Source organism: Lycorma delicatula, chromosome 9, assembly GCF_047948215.1.
Source record: "Lycorma delicatula isolate Av1 chromosome 9, ASM4794821v1, whole genome shotgun sequence".
Classification (NCBI taxonomy): domain Eukaryota; kingdom Metazoa; phylum Arthropoda; class Insecta; order Hemiptera; family Fulgoridae; genus Lycorma; species Lycorma delicatula.
The window spans coordinates 93,932,561-93,950,251 of NC_134463.1; positions in this window are offsets into that span (position 1 = coordinate 93,932,561).

The following is a 17,691-nucleotide window of genomic DNA, read 5'->3' on the forward strand; positions in this document are numbered from 1 at the left end:
AAAAAAATCATACCTCCCTTAATAGGCACAGGATCGAATCGGTTTAAAGTAGTTGTTAGTCCTCTAAACATTAGCTAAAAGTTTTGTCTGTAAGATAACCGCAAGGGATGACCAAAATGTAAGATGGGCTTGTCGTATGCTAAACCTGTCAAACTTTTTTCACATGCAACCGTTGTTGAATTGAGTAAATTTGAACTTTTTCTGAACTTTAAAGTGGACTTTTTTTATCCTCTACTTAGCACCGGTGATATCTACGTCCGCCTTCCGGTGTGCCGAAAGGGATTTTTTTTTTGTAATAACGATATTTTATAGGATGCGACGGTTTACGCCTACGTGTATGTGTCTATAACGTGTATGTGTCTCCGATTACTGCCTCCGATTACTTGAATAAAAAGTTAGAAATAATTAAAAAGGTTTTTAAAAATGAAAACGAAGTTTAGGCACTTCCTAGTGGTGTTTGTCGAGTAACGCTAAGAACCGCACAAAATGCATTTCTATCCTGTGAAAGTCGTGTAACCAACCATAACTACTTACTACGTTGAAGATAACTCTTTTTCTGAAGAAATTAAAATACACTCATATTTTTTTATAAATTGAACAGGCTTTATTTTTATTTAGAAGTGTTTTCACAGTGTATGAGGATAATGAACACAGTTAGTATCCAGGCACAGTTGATTTGGGTAAACGGGAAAGTCACCCAAAGGGAACACTGATCGGGTAGTTAAAAATATAAATATAATTAGAATTTTTTTTTCTTACGTTGGAGGAGGGAAAATCTGCAAGCAGACGTCTACCAGCCCGTACTGCTGGGTATGTGGTTCTCTGCCAAAGCAGAGAACCCACTAAAAACCCTCCTACAACCACAACGCGTTGGTGGAACCACCCAAGGTTTAGCATCGTCACCACGCGTGTCTGCGGCCTACCAGTACTGTCATTTTGTGAGAGCTTCCAACGTCCCTCGAGGGCACCCAGTGACGGCGATCCTGTTGGACCCCCGCCGCCCATTCCCGGGAACTGACCTTCCACCCTCACTTCCGGACCAACTTTTTCTCCAACCTATGTCCGAATCCATCATAATTGTTGTCATCACCTCTTCGGGTGTGATCTGCCGATTCAGCAATATTAATATGCGAGTATACTAAATATATAAAACAGGAGAAATTCGTTCGTTACTTTTTCGGCCTGACAAAGAAAGGCAACATTTTTCATAAATATTTATTTTTTTTATTTTTCAATAGTTATCTTGCAATATCAACCAACGACTTTCCAATTTTTTAATACCCCCAGCATAATGCAATTTGTCAAATTCTGCAAATTAAGCGATTTTCTCAGCTTTAAACTTATTATTTGAACTGAATCCTGTTCCAGTGAGCCATTTCTTCAAGCTTTTGAAGATGAAGTAATAGCTGGAAGCCAAATCCTTTCAAATTTCAAAGCGAAGATCATCGAATTTTCCAGAGACAACCGAAATCATATGTACAGGGAGTATTATTATGGTGAAAAAAGCTTCTTTTGGATATTTATCCTGAATATTGTGTCTTGTTACATGAAAACAGTTCCGTTGTCTAGTTTAATAAGAATTGGCCAATAATAATTAACTATTCCGTTTAGTGAACTCCTGTAAACTGGTTACAAATGTTAATTTCGACCTTACGGTGTAAAATATTCAGTTTTTATTATTGTATTTATAGTATTTATTATTTAGTGAATAATCAAAAATGAAAAATAAACAATCATACACAAAAAAAGAAAGATAACATGAAAAAATATATTTTTAAAAAAAGACAAGTTCATAAATATGAAGAGGAAGAAAATGTTAAGAACAAAAGAAGAATAAACAAAATTAAGAGATGATAAATATAAGAGAAAAGAAAATCTTAAAACTGAAGAAAGAATAAAAAAAATTAAGAGAAGACGATAAATATAATGAGGAAGAAAACGTACATTTTTTAAGCTTATATAAGTTTGCAAATTCGTAAATATAAATACAAGATAAACACTTTTAGATACAATTAAATACCATTTTAATTCTTGAATTCACTTTTCATCTAAAATATTTTTTTTTTTAAATTCTGAAGCTATAAGCAATATGATTTATTTATTCCTAAGGCAGTTTTGCAGAACTTTTTCCTAACCAAGCTAATGTACATAGATACATCACGTACCAAGTGAGGTTGAATAACCAACCTTCCAGAATCTCTTTTTTTCTTTGAGGCATTAATTTAAAACCTAATTATTCAGTAAAGCAGAACCAAATTATAATTCAAAGTTTGAATCCAGCTAAAATTTAATAAAATTTCTATGTAATGGGATCAAATCATGATGGGTAAATTACGTAACAGAGTTACTGAGTGTCTACAAAAATATGCTGATCATCTGAAGGATGTTATTTAAAAATATATATTACATAATTAAATGTTAAATAATTTAAATGTTTATATGGAATTAATTTGTTCATATATTTAAAAATTAAATAGATGTTAAAATTTATATTATTTATAGAACTGTTTGTTTTACGGAAATATTCCGTTTTACTGAATGTTAGTATAAATAAACAATAATTTTGAAAATGTTATTAAAAAATTAACTTCGTTTTAATATAAATAGTTTTACCCGTACATTATTTTTAAATATACAAATATCTATCCAATATTATTTATTTATCTTTTATATAAAATATCAAATCAAATTATCAATAAATAATGTATAAAATTAAATTACATAATTATCAAATTATTTTTATTTTTGTAATTCTATAGACTTTTTAAATTGACCTCCGTATAAAATTTCTAATGTTTCAAACTAAATTTCGAGAAACAATGCATATTTTTTTTTATTTTTCGAAAATATAACGTAAGATATCGGATGGATGGATTCTTTCGTAGCTTACAAGGTTTTCTGTAAAAAAAAAAAAAGCGCAGAAACGTACGGTATAACTTTCGGTCGTACGGTGGGATTGGGGAAGGAAATTGAATTTTCTTTCCTTTTTGAAGAATGAGGATTACGAAAATACCATTCATTTATAAAATATTGTAGCTCGGAAATCTTCAAAAATTGTACATCAATTTCATTGAAATTTTGATTTGCTGTAGTAGTGTATCTGAAGTTATACATGTGAGAATTACACGAAGATTGGTTGAACTGTGCTTGAATTATACTCAGTTGTTCCAAAGAATTTGAAAATTTTTATGGCTCAAAAATGTGCTGAACTACTGAATCAATCTCATTAAAATTTAGATATCCTGAAGTAGTAATTTGAAGTTGTGCATTTAAAAATTTTATGAAGACTGGTTTTGCTGTTCTTCAGTTACATTCAATTTAAGGTCGATAACAGACAACATAACCCACCGGGTTGATCTCGTGGTGAACGCACCTCCGTCTAGTAGTGATGAAGTCGAAAGTTCCAATGTCCAAATTCTAGAAAATCAGTTACTTTTATACGGATTTCAATACAAGATCGTGGACACCGGTGTTCTTTGGTGGTTGGGTTTCAATTAACCACACATCTCAGAAATGGTCGACTTGACACTGCACAAGACTACACTTCACTTACACTCATACATATCATCCTCACTCATCCTCTGAAGTATTATCTGACGGTGATTACCAGAGGATAAACAGGGAAAAAAATACAGACAAAATAACATCAATTTGATGTTATGTTGATTATGTATTGGTCTATTTCTCATACGCGCTTATGCAGTGAATCACAGCGGTTAGCGAGTTAAACTTGATGCTTGTGTTTGGGATGCACTCGTTATTTTTAATTTTCATCAAATTGCGGTTGTCACAATTTAATTCTACCAACAGAAAATATATTTTAAATATAAGATAAAATATATATATATATATATATATATATATATATATATATATATATACCTCTTGGGCAGAACTGCACGAGAATTTAAAAAAAATTGAAATCAACATAATTTGTTTTAATTTTTTAAACTAAAATGTAATATTTTAAGAACGTTTGAGGTACTTTAATGAAATATGCTGTATATATACCCTATTAGCGTCTTCTACATGTAAATATTTTTCATTCAGTTATTTGAATGTTTAATCAAATAGTGTCGTAAGTATTGATTTTAAAAGTAATAAAAAGTAATTTATTATGTAAATTTTTCTTTCGTCAATCAATGAATTAGAAATGATTAATTATACTAATACAAAAATTTGTAAGTGCGTTTCTTTGTTACTCAATCAAACAAAAGCTAACTCAGTAATTGGGATACAACTTTTTTACTTAGTTTTTTTTTTATAAAGAACAATATAAGCTACAAAAGAATCCGAAATCTTATGTTATATTTTCGAAAAATGAAAAAGATTATGTAATTTAAAAAAAATTCATCTTTTATGAACCTAGTACGTATTGCTAGTGCCCTCATTTCGATGTATATTTTTTTATCTTCTGTCTTCTTTTTGAAGTTTTACTTCTTTTGACGCGTTAGGAGAAACTTATCAAAGTGTATATTTAGCAGTTACGAAAGTTGCGCGCGCAGACGTAACACATCATGAAGTTAGTTTTTGGTAAAAGTTTTTTTTTTTATTATTATCATTATTACTTTCTTTTCGGTTTGAAGTTATCCACGTGATCCAATTGCACTATTTATAAGGTTGCTCATATATAAATAAGGTAATTTATTTTATTATTATATCTTGAGTTAATTTAACAATTTGCAAAATTAATTTTAATAAATATAATTGAAGGAAAATAAATATTGTGAATGTTGAATTAGAAGTTGTAAATAATAAAAAAAATAAACATATTCAAATATGTTTTTTTATTGAATCGTCCGATTAGGAAGACGTTGGAACATCTATAAGTGGTCCTTCCAGTATTACATTAAATCTCAAGGTAACACGTACCTTCAAATTTTTTATAAGTATGTTCACTGGTTTGTTTGGCATTTCTCCCACCACCACTCCATTCAGTCGCCCTAAAGCATAAGACCGAATGTCTGTACTACAAACGGCTACTGTGCTTCAAAACGGTTAAGTGACCAATATCCTAATTAGCTCCTAGAACTTACCTAACTGCGTGAGCGGAATAAACGTGGTGCCCTACACCACTCGCTTGCGTGTCCCACCGCTCACTTGTCATATATTAGTAAAATGGCTAGGCGCACCCCGTCTACATACTAAAATATATGACTTGTCAATAAATTAAAATTTATTCTGTCAAGGACATCAATTTGCTGCCACGCATAGGTCGCTGAATGCCAGCAAGTACCTGTCCACCATATTATAGCGCTTGGAGTTATATTTGATAGATGACCAGCCATTTCTCAAGGGTAGCTTCCTACGGCAAGCGGCAGGGGTCTTATATCCCTTAAACTATTAGTGTCGGTTGAACAAAGCAACGGCATCAAGGAACTCCTACACGGTCCGACAATGCAGCTCACTCCACATTGACTCGCCGCTTATGAGTGACCAATTTTCCCCTTGACCTCTAATTTTCAAGGTGGCCTGAGTTCTGCTCCCCCCCCCCCAAGATCCGGGCAGTCGAACATCATGTGTTCGTGCAACTGGACCTCTTCGCAGACGCACAGCTTATCAGCTGCCAGGTGAAACCGAAACAAATATTGGTTTAAATTCGTGTGGTTGGAGAGCACTTGGGTTCCCGTTGCCCTTAAAAACGAAATGATAAATAACATCCATTGTCATTAGTTAATGTCGCTTTGATAAGGGTAACAAGTCTTCAAGGTATGTACATTATTACGAAAGACAATGGCAAGACCTTTTATCATGGCCGAAGTGTGTCAACTACTGAATTTAGTCTACAAGATGAATTTCGTAGACTTGCGAATAATCGTTTGATAACTAATAGTAGAGATCTTAATTTTATCAACGAAAGGAAAGGTTTAACAGCATACACTTTCAATCGTCAAAGTTTTCGCCTTCACTCCACTGATCTCACCTATTCAATTATAAAAAAAAATGTTAATGCTGAATGAAACATGGTTATCAGAGAATGACTTAATCAATATACCAAATTTTAATTGCATAATTCAATGTAAACGATCGAATGGTCGCGCCGAAGGTGTGGCTATATATCAGAATATAAACGACCTTACCAACATTGTTATTCCGTGTTTGAAATAACGGTGAAACAGTCTGAATTAATCAGTTAAACGAGGTCATCAGTTAGTGAATTTTTGCAGCTGAATGTAAAATGAAAGATGGTAAAATTGTTTTTTTTAATAGTTGTTTACATTTCTGCAAACCAAAAATTAGATGACATTCATTTTTTAAAACGGACACTACTTCCGTATACAACGATTGGAGGAGCATACCTAGACAGAGGAAAAGATAAGCTTCCCATGATTTAATGTTGGGGCTTCAATATTAACTTCAACCTCGAACGTTCTAGTGAATTAGTTAACATTTTATGCGAGGATCTACATTTAACTATGAGTAATGATCCTATAGTTTCTACAGCACGACACAGCTCTACCATCGATGCCGTATTTATGCGATATTTAGAAAACGTTTCAACAAAACTATTTGTATCATATTTTTCATATCATAAGCCGCTGATAACCCTCGTGTCAATTCAATCGTCATCCGAAGAGTTAATGGAATTAAACTAATCGAAATATATTCGATGAACTTTGTTTAATATGAGAACTATTAAAGTAATTACAGTATTAAGTATTGAATACTTCAATACTTTTTAAACTGTGTAAAATAAATGTTATTTAATTTAAGTATTATTTATTCCAAATTTTATTCATGGTATTTATTTGTCGTTTATCGATCATTTGACTCGGTTAAAATTTGTTTGAATGCGTAAAAAAATTCGTTTTTTATTCACGCCAAATAAGAATAACTTACATAAGTACAAGATTTTTTTTTATAGATGAACGTATAGGCTACAAAATCCGCAACAAAAAAACAAAATTTCGCATTGAGAACTGCCGTAAGTGATTAAATGAGCGTCGAAGGGCGCAATCAATACATCATATACGCTTACGAAACCGCTAGTAAAAAAATAGAAAAACTTAGCATTTTTATTATCGTACTCAATTTTTAACTGAAAAGTTCTTAAATTAGTGAATAAATATTAATCTTAACATTTTAAATACCTAAGATTTATCATTAAAAAAAAATTTACCCGCTAATCTTTTTTTTCCCCCGATTACTAAAATTATCACCGTTGATATATTTTTGTAAAATACTTCGAAATATGTGAGAATTTTTAATGTAAAAATATATAAACTTTCTAGAGAAAAATGAATACAACAGCGTACTCGTTGTCACACTTCCTACAAAAATAAAGATAAATAAATAAAATAAAAAAATTACATTAACATACATAAACAAAGATTCAGAGAAATTAAAAAAAATTAAACTATGGATACAATGTTCTAACGTTTTTGTCTTCAAAATAAAATAATTGTACATCCAACGCTATCACCAAATTAATTCGAATGTATAAACTGAATTATTTTGACAGGACAATGTTTTACATTACTTGCAACCGAACGTGGCTTCATTTACAACGATCATTTGAAAGTTATTCATGACATCATAGAATCAAAGTTTTTCAACCATGTCATGATAAAAAAAAAATCTCTCACATTTTATGTTTACACAAAAAAAGACATCTTAATTAAACATGACCCGAACGTTATGAAATAAATAAAAATATAATAAAACTAGCCTGTCATCAAAGCTCTCTTCTCCTGCCCTTCCCGTGTATTCAGAGGACTCTGCTTCCTTGATGATCCCCTCCTGTGTTCATTAAACTCATGTTTGTGAGAATAATAATAATAAAATAAAAATTAAAGCCTGATAAATTTAAAAAAAAATAATAATAATAATGTATTGTAATTTCTTTTGAGCAATAGTTGGGCAGTACAGGACCTAAAGATTTAAATGAATTGAACAATATGGGTTTCTACTTAATTCTAAAATATTAGTTATAACTGATTACCTATCATTCGTACGGGAAAAAAGTATTTCGCACGTTTCTTAGGTTACCCGATAAACGGAGGTGACCGTACTTAGTTTCTCATTTTTTTTTATATTTATTTTATGTTTTGACTTCCTTGTACGAAGTAAAGGAAGTATTGTGATCGCAAAAAATTTCGGTTTTCAACGGAAATATTCATTTTGACCATCCCTGAATCCATTTTGACTAGTTTTGGCGTGACGTCTGTATGTATGTATGTACGTACGTACAAATGTATCTTGTATAAGTCAAAAACGATTGGCCGTAGAATATTGAAATTTTTGATTTAAGACTGTTGTAACATCTAGTTGTGCATCTCCTCTTTTGATTACAATCGACTGAACGAAAAGTGTCCAAAAAAGCCCAAAATCCAAAAAAAAGTTGGATTTTAGATTTTTTCTTAACTGCAGCCTCATTGAGAGCTTTCCAACTATATATCATAAGTGGTACTTATTTTCATTGGTTCCAGAGTTACAGTCAAAATAAAATTTTAATTAATGAAAAATTTGGAACTTACATAGGGAAGGCACATCGATTCGAATCCGACTCATTTCCTTCTTTTTTTAACTTTTTTTTTTAAATTTAAACATATTGATTTTTTTTCTGGTTTAACCTCCGGATCAATCGTTAGGCATGCTTCAGAGGATGAGATGAATGATTTGTAGCGTGTGTGAAAATGCCATGCCTGACTGGGATTTGAACCCGGAACCTTCGGATGAAAAGCCAAGACGCTACCACTCGCCCCACGGAAGCCGGTAAATATATTGATTTATTAATAATTATTCAGCTCTGATTGTAAAAAACTGTGTATATGTAATTTAATAGGCGTAAAAGGAAGTCATGTGATGTCCACATCAGACTTTTTAGTCAAGTTACCGGAGGCAAGTGCAGCATGTTAAATGATTTAAGGGAATGGTTAAACATGGAGAAGCTGATTGCAGACATCCTAAACAGGAAAAAAAAGGATTGCAGTGAATGGAGGGCAGACTAAAGTCCGGGTGGAAGAGGTGGGGAGAAGGACAGCTCCCTGCTCAGCTGCGGTTTGTCCTAGCTTGTACGGGTGGCGGCAGTAAAAAGGCACGGGAACTCCGAACATCCCGGTTCAATAAAAAATGGAGAAAAGAACGAGTCCCAGAGGATGGGGTGGGTCCCGGGAACGGCATAACCGGACCCGGTTACCTCTCTCCTCTGAAGTTAAACTATAAGAAGAACGCTATACAAATTTTCTTCAATTTGTCTTTAGTAGTGTTTGCTGGGAGTTGATTATAAGTGGTAAGAACATTTGTTTTATAGGTACAGATTATACTAAATAAACAATATACAATTAAAATTCCTTTGTGAACACATTTTAAGTATGAGTCTACCAAATTTCAAAACAAAACTGCCAGTAATAATATCAGCTGATACCATTTTCAAAATATTGTTACTATACGTAGTTACATTAAAGTACGGATACGTACGGTTCATAGGAGCATCAGCCCTCTATTTAAAAACAGAGGGGTATTAGAAGATAGAAAACAAGTATTGATCTACATAATTACAAAATTACTTTGGGGCGTTTATCTCGTTTAATTTACTACCGCAATTTTTGTTTTTGAAACTTTTGTAATAATTAAAAAACGAAGTTATTTATCTAGAAACGATTTTCTCCACGGTTCTCGTAAAATAATGCATTAAAATCATCTGTCACATATCAATTTAAATATTTTTTAAAAGTTGAATTCAATATGGCAGATCCAAGATGGCAGACAAACACATTTATAGTAGTAATTTGAAATTATGTAGATCGGCACTTGTTTCTAGTTTCTAGTATAACATAGTTTTCAAATATGAAGCCGTATCCATACTTTGACATCACACTGTGTTAATCGTAAAGACAGAATTATGGGTCAGTGAAGTCAAATATAATTGTCAATTTATAACATTTTATTTTATTTGTAGTTTTAAAAGGTTATATTTTAAAATATTTTCAACACCAACCGTCATGGATAATAGTTTATTTCATTTTTTTTGTAAAATATAAATATATATATTATTACAATATATTTTTTATTTATTCATGAATTTTAGTTACTAAAAATTTATATAAATAAATTTTTAATAATGTATAATTATATTTTTATAATAATATGTCCTTTTGTACATCATATTGTGAGAATCTCATTTTTAAAAAAAAAATTAATATCATTTTCATTCCAAATATAAAAATGAACAAATTTAATTTCGTTTATAAAAGTTTTGTCAGCAAACAGCATAAGCGAGATGATATTTTAAATGAATTCATTTTCACCAACGCAAACCGACACAGGCGTACAAAGTAATGGGAGGTAAAAAGCAAGAGTAAGGGATTAAGTGAGGGAAATTAAAGTAGTCGTACACTCTTTTATATTAACGTAAGTTATTGCTTGCGATTTTTTAGATATTTCTAAAACCTAACTGCAAGCAACGATACAATAATATTCCTTGAATGTCATACGTAAAAGCTTATTAATATGCAAAAAAATAATATTTGCGTGTAATAAAAATTGTTTCTAATTTTCTATACGAACGCTAGATTATGAAAATCAGTTTTTTATAATGAGTTTAATATTAACTCTACTGCTGTCCATAAATTGGGTTATGTTTGTTCTTCAATAATCTTCATCTACTTTGAATCTCTGGAAAAGATTTTTTCACTTTTTTTTTTTGTCGGAATTTATAATAATACTAAACGAAAAACTAAAATAAGAATGGCTTAAAGACGTATGCTTCGGTAAATAACCTAAATGCTTAGGAAGAAAAGAACAGTATTAATTAATTTATAAAAAATATAAAAAAAATAACATGGTATAAGAAGAATGTAGAAACTAAAGTAAAGAAACGTCCAGTAGAAATGTCACGAGGAAGAATTACTTAAAATGTGACAGGAATATAAAGAAGAATACAAATAGGTGGCAGGATACAAAGGGAGAAATACAATTGTACAAAATTATATGTTCTTTCCGTAGAATAAGGTTGAAATAAAAAAAACCTACCGGGTTAGTATAGTGGTGAACGCAACTTCTCAAATCAGCTGATTTGGAAGTCGAGAGTTCCAGCGTTCAAGTCCTAGTAAAGTTAGTTATTTTAACACGGATTTGAATACCGTGGATATGGGTGTTCTTTTGGTGGTTGGGTTGCAATTAACCACACACCTCAGGAATGGTCGAACTGAGACTGTACAAGACTACACTTCATTTACACTCATACATATCATCCTCTGAAGTATTATCTGAACGGTAATTACCGCAGGCTAAACAGGAAAAAAAAAAGGTTAAGATAAGAAAGTATAAAATAGAATCACCAATCCTAAAATCATAAATTATTCAAGAAAACAAAGGATTTGAACAATAGAAAAGCTATAGAAATAGACGAACTGCCAGGAGAAGTGATTAAATATATTTAAGGATAAAATGAACTCTTTAAACTGTATAATACGATTTACAATAGTGAGATGTAACAGAAAATGTTTTTAGTACCAATTCCTATCCCAAAAACGCATGATATAGTAAATTATTAATATTACATTGAAATTAAAAGTTTCCTGTTTAAAAATTCTTCCTTGAGTTTTAAACAGAAGGGTGAGTAAAAGAAAATTAAGTGAATTTTTAGAGATGAATATTATGGATTTAGATGATGTCAAGTACAAAGGATTTTAACTAACATGAAAAGAATTTTTAGAAGCAGGTTACTTCATTAAAAATGTAGAGAAATCAAAAATGATTATCTTAAGATATTATATTGGAATAATTAATCAATGTAACTATAATAATAATAATATAGTTGTGCAATCATTCCTTTGACAAAAATGTAGTATTATCAATGTGTACTTCTAACAAATTATTTAAAAAAGAACTCCGCTGATTGTATGAATAATATTCATGGAGCTAACCTTTAGATTTAATTCATATTATTTAAACTTTTTTTTTGGAAGGAGAAAAATTCTTTCGCCTTATATCGTCCGAAAAAAAAACAACATCACAATAATTATTAAATAATAGAATACATATGCACGGCCATAAGAAAAAAAATATTCGATAGCATAAACATTTAAACAAACAACTTTTCTATTAAAGATGAATTAATTCACCACGAAAGCTTACAAAGAAGCCTGTCCGAGAAAATATAAGAAAGCGTATGAAAAATGCTAAACCTTTTCGGGATGCGAACTCGGGAACTATAGGGATAAAAGGTCAAAACGCTGCCACTCAACTACGGAGATCGGATTTTATTATTATAATATTTATCTGAACTTAAAATAATTTCTAATTTTTTTAAGTTATCCAAATTTTTGTCTCCAATAATTATTTAATTTTGTTAACCTTCACAAATTTTCATGTAATCTTATTTATTCGTTAAAAAAATCTGGTGAAGACAACATATGACTTCCTTGTACGCCTATTAAATTACATATTCACTTTTTTTTTTTAAATGAAAAGTACATATTATTTTATTTCATTAATTACTTCTGATACGAGGGTAAGTCAATTATTATCCGAAATTTAGTTATATTTTTGTTTATGTCGGTTGTACTGTCGTGTTGCGTAGATGACGCATGCGTGGTTTAATTGTTGTTATGTCTGTGCAGGTTTGATGCTGCCAGGTTAGTTCCATTATCGCTGCCCTGCCGTTAACCATGGCTGCTCCGCTTTCTGTTTGCACAAAAGAAGAGCAACGTTCAGCGATCCATTTTTTGTGGTCGAAAGATGTATCAGGGGCCGAAATTCATCGAAGACTTTCGGTAACTTACGGGGACAGTGTGTTGCCGCAACGAAGTGTCTACGAACGGATTGAAAAATTCAAAAACGGTCGCACAAGTATTACGCACGATGAAGGAGCCGGACGACCGTTTATCGCCACAAATGAGGAAAACATTGAGCGTGCACGTGACATGGTTTTCTTAAACAGAAGAATAACTATTGATGAAGTGGCACATCGTCTGCAAATTAGTCACGGTTCTGCCTACGAAATCATCCACAACAGACTTGGGTGTGCAAAACGGCTTCCAAAACAACTCACACAGTTGAATAAACAAACGAGCTTGCACATCTACCAAAAACATTTGGATCGCTATGGTAACGAACGGGATTTCAATGTTGACATCTTCTTAGACAGAATCATCACTGGTGACGAAACATGGATCCATCCTTACGAGCCGGAGATTAAACGGCAGAGTATGGAATGGAAACACCCAAATTCGTCCTGCAAAAAAAGTCCAAGACCAACCGTCCCAAGGAAAACTGAAACTTACGGTTTTTTGGGACTCGCAAGGCCCAGTACTGGAACATTATGAGGAAAGGGGCACAGCAATAAACAGTGCGCGTTACAGTGAGATGCTTACTGCCAAGCTGAAGCCTGCAATTCGAAGCAAACGCCGAGGACTGCTTTCGAAAGGTGTTGTGTTGTTGCACAAGAATGCCCGTCCACATACTGCTGCCCACACTGCTGAAACGCTCCAGAAACTCAACTTTAAAATACTTGCTTCATCCTCCATATAGTCCTGATCTTGCCCCTTCTGACTACCACTTGTTTGGCCCACTCAGAGGCATTAAGGGGCCGTCGATTTACCTCGGACGAAACGGTGAAAGAAGCGGTGCATTCCTGGCTCGCAGATCAACTGAAAACCTTCTTTTATGAGGGCATCAGAAAGCTTGTGCAACGACGGATCAAGTGCGTTGAAATGCAAGGGGACTATGTTGAGAAATTATGTACATGTAAGTTTCCTATTTGTATTGTAATAAAATTTATAACTACATTGCGGATAATAATTGTCTTATCCTCGTATTTTTTCATTTTTCATTTTTTTTTTTTTGTTATTATTGAATTATTATTCATCGTAAAATTTTTTTTACAATAAATCAATATATTTAAATTTAAAAAAAAAACAATTAAAAAAAAGGATATAAAGTCTGGTCCAAATCGATGTGTCTTCCCCTTGTAAAATCAGATATTTCATTAATAAAAATTTTATTTGGCTATAACTCTGTAACCAATGAAAATAAGTACCACTTATGGTACATCGATAAAAATCTCTCAATAAGGGCTTATTACTGCAGTTAAGAAAAACTTCAAAATTCAATTTTTTTAGATTTTGGGCTTTTTTGGCCACTTTTGGTTCAGTCGATCGCAATCAAAAGGGAAGGTGCACAATTAGATGTTAAAATAGTACTAAATCCAAAATTTCAACATCGTACGACTAATCGTTTTTGAGTTACACGGGATACCCACCGGGTTGGTCTAGTGGTGAACGCGTCTTACCAAATCAGCTGATTTGGATGTCGAGAGTTCTAGCGTTCAAGTCCTAGTAAAGCCAGCTATTTATACACGGACTTGAATACTAGATCGTGGATACCGGTGTTCTTTGGTGGTTGGGTTTCAATTAACCACACATCTCAGGTATGGTCGAACTGAGAATGTACAAGACTACACTTCATTCACACTCATACATATCATCCTCATTCATCCTCTGAAGTATTATCTAAACCGTAGTTACCGGAGGCTAAACAGGAAAAAGAAAGAGTTACACGGGATATATCTGTACGTACGTTCAAACATACGTACATACATACAGACGTCACGCCGAAACTAGTCAAAATGCATATTTCTGTTGAAATCTCAAAACGAAAATTTTTCGCGATCACAATAATTCCTTTACTTCTTACAAGGATGTAAAAAGTCAACGGGTACCGCATTAAAATGTTAATTCAAATTAAAGTGATACTTTATAATACTGGTAGTTAGACAAACTTACTAAAAATTTGTATACTGTTCTTATTCAAAATACTTTTACCTCGAAAGAAAAGTAATTAATTCACTTCTATAAAATAGTTCTATATTGATTTCTTTCCAGGCTACTTATTCTCTTTTAATTGATAATGATTGACGAGTTTGATATTTGTATCGTTCTTTAGAGAATGAAAATACTCGTAATAAATACTACTATTTCCTGAAGCGGGTTATTATCTTGATGATTTCGAAAATTTATATTTTCTCGATTCGTAAAAATGTTGTCGCTATTAGTGTGGTTCAAGCACTCTGTTGTATCTTTAAAATACTTCAGGTCTCGATTTAAAAAAAAAAATAAGTAATCATGATTTTGAAAGCGAGTAAACTGTCAGTCAAATCGAAACAACACCCGCACTACGATTCTCTACGTTTGTTTCAGCATATCTTCTTAGCCATTTTAAAAAGTAATAAACTTTCCACACCTTACATACATGGGTTTTGCGGACGGCGTATATGTGCACGTTGCGTACGAGATAGATAGACTAATAGGACGGGTTGAACAGCTAAATAGTCATTCCTTTACGAAAACATCTCGTATAGCCCATATATTTACGTAGTACGCAGTAAATTGTCGGAGTTGTTCAGGATAGATAATAGTGCAGTAAACTAGCCGTCAGCATGTATGTGCCTTGCTATGTGCTTTGTTGTCTGAATGTGTGTGTAAGCGCTTACCCCCCCCCCCCCCACACCACACTTCTGAAGTAATGCTTTACCAGGAATTCCCAGGAAGGGCAAGTCGCCACGGCTGGAGGTTTAATCGGTAGTGCGCGAAATATACACGCTTTTTTTACTATCTTGCGGAACCTATTAGCGAGTCCGACACTGCTTCAGCACCCGTAAATGGGGTTCCTGTACCTCTTCAACAAAAAAAAAAAAAGCTAGCCGTCAACCTATGTGCACAGCAATACGTCGCCCGCTGTAAAATGAGAAGTAAATTAGTATTTGTACCTTTTGCTTCTTCTTATCCTACTATTTATTTCCTGCGCTGAATACAATTTTTCATGCAAATATGTCAAGTTAATTAAAATATAGTTGATATTAATTTCAACAAGTGATACGTTCCTTTATTCACCCTAAGGACTGACGTTGTAGCGAAATCAGTCTCTGAGAAAGGAAATCTGTATTGTTTTACTTGTATCTCAGGTTATTTACATACGTCTTAGCAAAGAGAAACATGGAGAAAGATAGTGTAAAACAATAAATTAATGTATATCTTCTGTTGAGAAACATTTTATTACTTACAGTAGCTATTTTATCTACTCAGTAGCAGAAATTTTCATCGTATCGTTAACTTTATGTATATAGTGTCCCTCCCAAAATGAAATGAAATTTAAATTTTTTAATAAAACATATTTTTTATTTGATAATTATAACAAATAAATGATGAAGAGAATTTTTGTAAAACCTATGACATGAAATCCTTATATATAAATAAAGTAGATTATATGAATTCTTTAATTTTAAATTCAGCCTTTTAATAATTTATTACTTCCTTGTACGAAGTAAAGTAATTATTGTGATCACAAAAAATTTCGGTTTTCAGATTTCAACGGAAATATCCATTTTGACCATCTCTGAATCTATTTTGATTAATTTCGGGGTGACATCTGCAAATACGTATATATTTCGCATAACTCAAAAACGATTAGCCATAGGATGTCGAAAATTTGAATTTAAGACTGCTGTAACATCTAGTTGTGGACATCCCCTTTTGATTGCAATCGACTTGGTCAAAATTATCTAAAAAAGCCCAAAATTCAAACAAATTTGAATTTTAGTCATATTCTTAACTGCAGTAATAAGTCCTCATTGAGAGCTTTATAACGATATATAATAAGTAGTACTTATTTTCATAGGTTCCAGAGTAATAGCCAAATGAAATTTTAATGAATGAAATATATAATCTGAAATATAATATAAATAAATATAAATATAAATAAATCTGAAATATATAATCTTATAAGGGGAAGGCACGTCGGTTCGAATCAGACTTGTTTTTTCTAATTTTTTTTTTTTTAATTTAAATGTATTGATTTATTGATAATTATTAATCACAGATTGTAAAAAATATTAAAATAAATAATAATTCAATAATAATACAAAAAAACATGAAAAAATATTTTAAGTTAATAATGAAATAAAATTTTTACGTACTTTTCATTAAAAAAAAAAAAAAAAAAAAAATGTGTATATGTAACTTAATAGGCGTACAAGGAAGTCATTTGTTGTCCACATCAGATTTTTTTAATATTTTATCACTAAAGAATAAAATTTAAAGAAAACAATTAAAACGAAATAATCAAATTTCTAATTAACATTATTAGAAAGATAATTTCTAATAGGGTTCCTTTCTACTATATAGAAAATCCTGATTTACTTGCTAATGTGATCTACTTGTACAAATATTTTCAAATGAAAAAATAGGTTAACCGCAGCAAAATATTGTGTTTAAATATTTTTTTTGGAAAGAAAATATTTAAATTTTCCCCGTTATTGCAATTGCAATTTATGCTGTTGTAGCAACCATAGCAAAAACGGGAAAGTGCATAGATCAGTAAAAAATAAAATGTAAAAAAATTGATCTTATTTAAGATTTTGCGGTAAGAAGAAATGTTAAAAAATTTTTAAAACGAAAAAATATATTTAAATAAATTGTAAATAATCTGCAAAAAAAGAATTTATTCCAATGCTCCGAAGAGAAACAAAACTATTTTTGACAAACGAACGGTTGTATATATGTACATATGTACGTACGTGTATATGTTCTTAAAACTCTGAACTTCGTTTGTAGATTTTTTCAAACTTGGTAAATATGTACTACTTTGGAGGAAAAGGAACTATTAAATTTCTCTAAAAATTGGAAGAAGGGGTGTGGATATTTTGGCCGAACTCAAATTTCAAAAAAAATTTCTTACAAAAAATCATGT